Below are 9,787 nucleotides of genomic sequence, written 5' to 3' on the forward strand. Positions count from 1 at the left end.
TTTCTCCTTTTGTGGCACAGAAAAGAGTGGACAGACACAATGAATAAATAATCCGATTGTATTTACGAATGTGTAACAATCTTTGAAAATGAGGTGAGGAACAAAGATAGGAGATAGCACAGCAGCCTGGGTCTTAACAGAACAGCTTGCAATTCCAGGGTCTAAACTGCTTTTGCAAACACAAACACACACATATAGCAACCAGAAGAAAATAAAAATTTAAAATGGCATCCGATTCAGAATGCCAAGAGGCTCAGTCTAAATGGCCTCCTGCTTAATTCGCTTCGGACACCTTCAGCTTCTGTGGGTAAGGGCCAAGGTTAACACCTTAACCCATTCAAAATGACTGGCTTTGAGAAGTCATCAGGGTCACCAGTTGTCGCTAAAATCACCTCTGCATCATTTTTACCTCACCACAACCTTTCCCTCCCCGTTTAGAGAAGTCTCATTGTTTTATGCTCTAGTATTTGTCCAAGGCCTCCATTTTTTCATGTCTGGTGCCTGCAGCCATCGGCAGTAATCAATAAGGTGCTTAAAGGCTGGAAGTCCCAGCCAAAAAGTTCTGACCTTGGGATGAGCGACCCCAGCTGAAGACACCGATGGGTACAGTTCAAGCCATCTGAAAGATTTGAGGGTTTACAGAAACATGGAGAATTCCAGGAATTCAGAACCTCAAATGGCCTTGAAGAATTGACAACTGCAAAGCTTTTAATAGTATGTTTTAAAAGGTGGGGCAGGAGTGGCAGTTTGGCATATCAAAATAACTCTTAATTAAGATAGAAGAAAGTTGTGCATATAACAAAACGCCCACTGTGTCTTTTTCTCCCTTTCTAAGACCACAAAAATGTTTTCTAACTTTGCAGGTAGCTGAAAAGTAGAATTTGAACACTGGAATAGTTGAGGGTGGGACAAGGTTGACCCACTCCGGTCTCCACGGCAGGAGGGAACGTGGGCGGGCCTCTCTGCCTCCCACAGTGGCGGGGCCTGCTGGAGGGGATACACGGCCCTCTGGTCCCTCAGCCCGAGACTGGCAGGGCAAGTCCTGCCGCTCTGCAGGCCCGACTATCTTCAATCCAGGGCCCTTTTTCTGTCTCAGGTCTTTATTTCTCTGATTGTCAAAATCTAAAGGTAATAAGGGGAAGTGCTAATTAATTAAGCTCCATCAAAAATCTGTGGAGGGCCTGAGTCCCGGCTGCAGAGACAGCAGGAGTGTCCCCAGGGGCCAGCTGCAGAGTGAGGGGTCCCGGGCGCCGCCGGTGGCTGGAGGCTGAGGCACGGCGCGCACGGGGCGGATGACTGGGCCAGTGGACCGGTGCCTCCTATTCCAGCGCGTGACGTCCGCAGCCACGGAGGCATCAAGAAACCGATAACGATTCCTTGAATTTGCTTCTGATTTTGCTACATCAGCATCTCACAGTCAATATCTTAAGAGGGATGCTGGAATATTTTGGTGTTCCCATAGACCAAATTTATCAACTTAGGAAAATAAAGAATATGGATCAGCTCAAGGTATTTTTCACACAATTGGGAAAAGTTTTCCTTTAGAAAACCTTATCCAAGGCTAATTTTGAGTTGATCCGGTTCTTGAACTCGGTAGACTCTGAGAAATGTGGGTCTACAGTTCTATCTTTTGCTGATAGTTTGTGCATGGCAAATGACGACACCCGTTATCTCAGGTTTCAAAATAGTATATGGAAAAATGAAGAGGAGAAAGCTGAATATTTCCATCCTTGCAGCTAGTTTGGAAGTGATCGCCCCCGGCTCAATGACATGACAAACGATTGAAAAACGATCCACCTGTAAGTGAAGCTGCAATCAAAGAAACAGCGGCCCTTGAAGATGAGCTCACTTTTCTTCGCTCCCAGATTGCGGCGATTGTGGACATGCAGGAACTGAAAAACAGTACAGATTCTGACTCCTTTGACTTGAATGACTGGCCTAGTGGTTTGGGCCAAATACCATCCTCGGAGACTGCTCAACCGAGAGTCGAACCAAATCAGTTTCCAAGTTCAGTGCGTCCAGCTCCTCCTCCTCCACCCCCTCCTCAGCAGTCTCCTTCCCAGGCTTCGTGTCCTCCTCCTTCCGTACAACCAGGAGCTAATATTTATAACTCAGATAACTCAGCAACTGAAATGAAAAATCAGCACCCAGATGCCAGGACACCAGTTATAGCCATCATTCAAAAAACCAGACAAATAAAGATGTTCCAAACATATCGGATGTTCTAAAGGATATGAATAAGTTTAGGCTCCATGCAATACCTGGAGGAAAACCCATTCGTGAGAGGAGAAGGAACAGCTCACACTGGGATCCCATGTATTTAACATCCCATGCCCTGAAATGGAAACTGACCTTCCAAGATGATTCCTTCAAGAAAGAAAATAAGTCTTGAGAGTCTTCTCCATTTTCTAGTCCAAAGACTTCAAGGTTTGAACATCACATTTCACAGCCAGGACAGTGAACTAAAGGGAGAAGTGACCGACAGCAAAGGCAGCATCCCAACTGTCACAAGTGGAAGACGTGTCTACACCACAGGAGAATCTGCAGGGCTGCCCCAGCATGTCCACACTGCCTTCTCAAGGGTCATCTTTGAACAGTTAAATGAAGTCTGTACGCTGGGATCTGCTAGTGCAGAGGTCTGGTGAAGAGTCTTGATGAATACTTGTTTCTAGTTTTGGAATATCCAACAGCTAACTGGCTACTGGGTTTGGTGTGTTTTTTGGTTTTTGTGGGGTTTTTTGGTATATGGATTTTTTTTTCCATGTATGTTAATGTTATTGAAAGCTGAATACACAGCTTGAATGATTTTCCTAACAGCTCAATACTAAATGAATTAATGCTTCTCATTAAGGAACAGTAGGATCTCACATGAAGTAACAGCAACTATTCTAATGGATCAAGGAATTAACGTCAACTAGGTTTGCACTATACTCTCCAGCAAATGATATTATTTTTGGGTTCTTTAATAATTTTTAAAGCAATTATGACTTTTGAAGAGGGTTTGCATCTTTTAAAAATTGGTAGGGGGAAGAGGCGGGGCAAGATGGCAGACTGGTGAGCTGTATGTTTTAGTTACTCCACCAGGAAAGTAGGTAAAAAGCCAGGAACTGCATGGACTGGACACCACAGAGCAATCTGTCTTTGGGCATACTTCATACAACACTCATGAAAACGTGGAACTGCTGAGATCAGCGAAATCTGTAAGTTTTTGCGGCCAGGGAACCCGCGCCCCTCCCTGCCAGGCTCAGTCCCGGGGGAGGAGGGGCTGTCAGCTCCGGGAAGGAGAAGGGAGAATTGCAGTGGCTGCTCTTATCGGAAACTCATTCTACTGATTCAAACTCCAACCATAGATAGACTGAGACCAGACACCAGAGACTCTGAGAGCAGCCAGCCCAGCAGAGAGGAGACAGGCATAGAAAAAAAAAACAACACGAAAAACTCCAAAATAAAAGCAGAGGATTTTTGGAGTTCTGGTGAACACAGAAAGGGGAAGGGCGGAGATCAGGCCTTGAGGCGCATATGCAAATCCCGAAGCAAAGCTGATCTCTCTGCCCTGTGCACCTTTCCTTAATGGCCCTGGTTGCTTTGTCTATTAGCATTTCAATAACCCATTAGATCTCTGAGGAGGGCCGTTTTTTTTGTTTTTTTTTTTTTTTAATCCTTTTTGCTTTTTCTAAAACAATTACTCTAAGAAGCTCAATACAGAAAGCTTCAAAGAATTGAAATTTGGGCACGTCAAGTCAAGAGCAGAACTAAGAGAGCTCTGAGACAAAAGGCAATAATCCAGTGGCTGAGAAAATTCACTAAACAACACAACTTCCCAAGAAAAGGGGGGTGTCCGCTCACAGCCACCATCCTGGTGGACAGGAAACACTCCTGCCCATCGCCAGCCCCATAGCCCAGAGCTGCCCCAGACAACCCAGTGTGACGGAAGTGCTTCAAATAACAGGCACACACCACAAAACTGGGCGTGGACATTAGCCTTCCCTGCAACCTCAGCTGAATGTCCCAGAGCTGGGAAGGGGGAGCAGTGTGAATTAACAGAGCCCCATTCAGCCATCATTTGAGCAGACTGGGACCCTCCCAACACAGCCCAGCAGCCCAGAACTGCCCTGGGGGGACGGCACTCACCTGTGACATAGCACAGTCATCCCTCAACAGAGGACCCAGGGTGCACAGCCTGGAAGAGGGGCCCACTTGCAAGTCTCAGGAGCCATACGCCAATACCAAAGACTTGTGGGTCAGTGGCAGAGACAAACTGTGGCAGGACTGAACTGAAGGATTAGACTATTGCAGCAGCTTTAAAACTCTAGGATCATCAGGGAGATTTGATTGTTAGGGCCACCCCCCCTCCCCGACTGCCCAGAAACATGCCCCACATACAGGGCAGGCAACACCAACTACACACGCAAGCTTGGTACACCAATTGGGCCCCACAAGACTCACTCCCCCACTCACCAAAAAGGCTAAGCAGGGGAGATCTGGCTTGTGGAGAACAGGTGGCTCGTGGACGCCACCTGCTGGTTAGTTAGAGAAAGTCTACTCCACGAAGCTGTAGATCTGATAAATTAGAGATAAGGACTTCAACTGGTCTACAAACCCTAAAAGAACCCTATCAAGTTCAGCAAATGCCACGAGGCCGAAAACAACAGAAAATTATAAAGCATATGAAAAAACCAGACGATATGGATAACCCAAGCCCAAGCACCCAAATCAAAAGACCAGAAGAGACACAGCACCTAGAGCAGCTACTCAAAGAACTAAAGATGAACAATGAGACCATAGTACGGGATATGAAGGAAATCAAGAAGACCCTAGAAGAGCATAAAGAAGACATTGCAAGACTAAATAAAAAAATGGATGATCTTATGGAAATTAAAGAAACTGTTGACCAAATTAAAAAGATTCTGGACACTCATAGTACAAGACTAGAGGAAGTTGAACAATGAATCAGTGACCTGGAAGATGACAGAATGGAAAATGAAAGCATAAAAGAAAGAATGGGGAAAAAAATTGAAAAACTCGAAATGGACCTCAGGGATATGATAGATAATATAAAACGTCCAAATATAAGACTCATTGGTGTCCCACAAGGGGAAGAAAAGGGTAAAGGTCTAGGAAGAGTATTCAAAGAAATTGTTGGGGAAAACTTCCCAAATCTTCTAAACAACATAAATACACAAATCATAAATGCTCAGCGAACTCCAAATAGAATAAATCCAAAAAAACCCACTCCGAGACATATACTGATCACACTGTCAAACATAGAAGAGAAGGAGCAAGTTCTGAAAGCAGCAAGAGAAAAGCAATTCACCACATACAAAGGAAACAGCATAAGACTAAGTAGTGACTACTCAGCAGCCACCATGGAGGCAAGAAGGCAGTGGCACGATATATTTAAAATTCTGAGTGAGAGGAATTTCCAGCCAAGAATACTTTATCCAGCAAAGCTCTCCTTCAAATTTGAGGGAGAGCTTAAATTTTTCACAGACAAACAAATGCTGAGAGAATTTGCTAACAAGAGACCTGCCCTACTGGAGATACTAAAGGGAGCCCTACAGACAGAGAAACAAAGACAGGACAGAGAGACTTGGAGAAAGGTTCAGTACTAAAGAGATTCGGTATGGGTACAATAAAGGATATTAATAGAGAGAGGGAAAAATATGGCAAACATAATCCAAAGGATAAGATGGCCGATTCAAGAAATGCCTTCACGGTTTTAACGTTGAATGTAAATGGATTAAACTCCCCAATTAAAAGATATAGATTCGCAGAATGGATCAAAAAAAATGAACCATCAATATGTTGCATACAAGAGACTCATCTTAGACACAGGGACACAAAGAAACTGAAAGTGAAAGGATGGAAAAAAATATTTCATGCAAGCTACAGCCAAAAGAAAGCAGGTGTAGCAATATTAATCTCAGATAAAATAGACTTCAAATGCAGGGATGTTTTGAGAGACAAAGAAGGCCACTACATACTAATAAAAGGGGCAATTCAGCAAGAAGAAATAACAATCGTAAATGTCTATGCACCCAATCAAGGTGCCACAAAATACATGAGAGAAACACTGGCAAAACTAAAGGAAGCAATTGATGTTTCCACAATAATTGTGGGAGACTTCAACACATCACTCTCTCCTATAGATAGATCAACCAGACAGAAGACCAATAAGGAAATTGAAAACCTAAACAATCTGATAAATGAATTAGATTTAACAGACATCTACAGGACATTACATCCCAAATCACCAGGATACACATACTTTTCTAGTGCTCACGGAACTTTCTCCAGAATAGATCATATGCTGGGACATAAAACAAGCCTCAATAAATTTAAAAAGATTGAAATTATTCAAAGCACATTCTCTGACCACAATGGAATACAATTAGAAGTCAATAACCATCAGAGACTTAGAAAATTCACAAATACCTGGAGGTTAAACAACACACTCCTAAACAATCAGTGGGTTAAAGAAGAAATAGCAAGAGAAATTGCTAAATATATAGAGACGAATGAAAATGAGAACACAACATACCAAAACCTATGGGATGCAGCAAAAGCAGTGCTAAGGGGGAAATTTATAGCACTAAACGCATATATTAAAAAGGAAGAAAGAGCCAAAATCAAAGAACTAATGGATCAACTGAAGAAGCTAGAAAATGAACAGCAAACCAATCCTAAACCAAGTACAAGAAAAGAAATAACAAGGATTAAAGCAGAAATAAATGACATAGAGAACAAAAAAACAATAGAAAGGATAAATATCACCAAAAGTTGGTTCTTTGAGAAGATCAACAAGATTGACAAGCCCCTAGCTAGACTGACAAAATCAAAAAGAGAGAAGACCCATATAAACAAAATAATGAATGAAAAAGGTGACATAACTGCAGATCCTGAAGAAATTAAAAAAATTATAAGAGGATATTATGAACAACTGTATGGCAACAAACTGGATAATGTAGAAGAAATGGACAATTTCCTGGAAACATATGAACAACCTAGACTGACCAGAGAAGAAATAGAAGACCTCAACCAACCCATCACAAGCAAGAGATCCAATCAGTCATCAAAAATCTTCCCACAAATAAATGCCCAGGGCCAGATGGCTTCACAGGGGAATTCTACCAAACTTTCCAGAAAGAACTGACACCAATCTTACTCAAACTCTTTCAAAACATTGAAGAAAATGAAACACTACCTAACTCATTTTATGAAGCTAACATCAATCTAATACCAAAACCAGGCAAAGATGCTACAAAAAAGGAAAACTACCGGCCAATCTCCCTAATGAATATAGATGCAAAAATCCTCAACAAAATACTTGCAAATCGAATCCAAAGACACATTAAAAAAATCATACACCATGACCAAGTGGGGTTCATTCCAGGCATGCAAGGATGGTTCAACATAAGAAAAACAATCAATGTATTACAACACATTAAAAACTCGAAAGGGAAAAATCAATTGATCATCTCAATAGATGCTGAAAAAGCATTTGACAAAATCCAACATCCCTTTTTGATAAAAACACTTCAAAAGGTAGGAATTGAAGGAAACTTCCTCAACATGATAAAGAGCATATATGAAAAACCCACAGCCAGCATAGTACTCAATGGTGAGAGACTGAAAGCCTTCCCTCTAAGATCAGGAACAAGACAAGGATGCCCGCTGTCACCACTGTTATTCAACATTGTGCTGGAAGTGCTAGCCAGGGCAATCCGGCAAGACAAAGAAATAAAAGGCATCCAAATTGGAAAAGAAGAAGTAAAACTGTCATTGTTTGCAGATGATATGATCTTATATCTAGAAAACCCTGAGAAATCAACGATACACCTACTAGAGCTAATAAACAAATTTAGCAAAGTAGCGGGATACAAGATTAATGCACATAAGTCAGTAATGTTTCTATATGCTAGAAATGAACAAACTGAAGAGACACTCAAGAAAAAGATACCATTTTCAATAGCAACTAAAAAAATCAAGTACCTAGGAATAAACTTAACCAAAGATGTAAAAGACCTATACAAAGAAAACTACATAACTCTACTAAAAGAAATAGAAGGGGACCTTAAAAGATGGAAAAATATTCCATGTTCATGGATAGGAAGGCTAAATGTCATTAAGATGTCAATTCTACCCAAACTCATATACAGATTCAATGCAATCCCAATCAAAATTCCAACAACCTACTTTGCAGACTTGGAAAAGCTAGTTATCAAATTTATTTGGAAAGGGAAGATGCCTCGAATTGCTAAAGACACTCTAAAAAAGAAAAACAAAGTGGGAGGACTTACACTCCCTGACTTTGAAGCTTATTATAAAGCCACAGTTGCCAAAACAGCATGGTACTGGCACAAAGATAGACATATAGATCACTGGAATCGAATTGAGAATTCAGAGATAGACCCTCAGATCTATGGCCGACTGATCTTTGATAAGGCCCCCAAAGTCACCGAACTGAGCCATAATGGTCTTTTCAACAAATGGGGCTGGGAGAGTTGGATATCCATATCCAAAAGAATGAAAGAGGACCCCTACCTCACCCCCTACACAAAAATTAACTCAAAATGGACCAAAGATCTCAATATAAAAGAAAGTACCATAAAACTCCTAGAAGATAATGTAGGAAAACATCTTCAAGACCTTGTATTAGGAGGCCACTTCCTAGACTTTACACCCAAAGCACAAGCAACAAAAGAGAAAATAGATAAATGGGAACTCCTCAAGCTTAGAAGTTTCTGCACCTCAAAGGAATTTCTCAAAAAGGTAAAGAGGCAGCCAACTCAATGGGAAAAAATTTTTGGAAACCATGTATCTGACAAAAGACTGATATCTTGCATATACAAAGAAATCCTACAACTCAATGACAATAGTACAGACAGCCCAATTATAAAATGGGCAAAAGATATGAAAAGACAGTTCTCTGAAGAGGAAATACAAATGGCCAAGAAACACATGAAAAAATGTTCAGCTTCACTAGCTATTAGAGAGATGCAAATTAAGACCACAATGAGATACCATCTAACACCGGTTAGAATGGCTGCCATTAAACAAACAGGAAACTACAAATGCTGGAGGGGATGTGGAGGAATTGGAACTCTTATTCATTGTTGGTGGGACTGTATAATGGTTCAGCCACTCTGGAAGTCAGTCTGGCAGTTCCTTAGAAAACTAGATATAGAGCTACCATTCGATCCAGCGATTGCACTTCTCGGTATATACCCGGAAGATCGGAAAGCAGTGACACGAACAGATATCTGCAGGCCAATGTTCAAAGCAGCATTATTCACAATTGCCAAGAGATGGAAACAACCCAAATGTCCTTCAACAGATGAGTGGATAAATAAAATGTGGTATATACACACGATGGAATACTACGCGGCAGTAAGAAGGAACGATCTGGTGAAACATATGACAACATGGATGAACCTTGAAGACATAATGCTGAGCGAAATAAGCCAGGCACAAAAAGAGAAATATTATATGCTACCACTAATGTGAACTTTGAAAAATGTAAAACAAATGGTTTATAATGTAGAATGTAGGGGAACTAGCAGTAGAGAGCAATTAAGGAAGGGGGAACAATAATCCAAGAAGAACAGATAAGCTATTTAACGTTCTGGGGATGCCCAGAAATGACTATGGTCTGTTAATTTCTGATGGATGTAGTAGGAACAAGTTCACTGAAATGTTGCTATATTATGTAACTTTCTTGGGGTAAAGTAGGAACATGTTGGAAGTTAAGCAGTTATCTTAGGTTAGTTGTCTTTTTCTTACTCCC

The 9,787-nt window shown here is 41.3% G+C and overlaps 1 pseudogene; it reads left to right on the forward strand.

Annotated features, from left to right (window-relative positions):
- The first annotated feature begins 1,376 nt into the window (after nt 1–1,376).
- On the forward strand, nt 1,377–2,461 carry LOC119526231 (annotated as a pseudogene).
- Nucleotides 2,462–9,787: the final 7,326 nt, after the last annotated feature.

Source organism: Choloepus didactylus, chromosome 1, assembly GCF_015220235.1.
Source record: "Choloepus didactylus isolate mChoDid1 chromosome 1, mChoDid1.pri, whole genome shotgun sequence".
In the NCBI taxonomy this organism is placed as follows: Eukaryota; Metazoa; Chordata; class Mammalia; order Pilosa; family Megalonychidae; genus Choloepus; species Choloepus didactylus.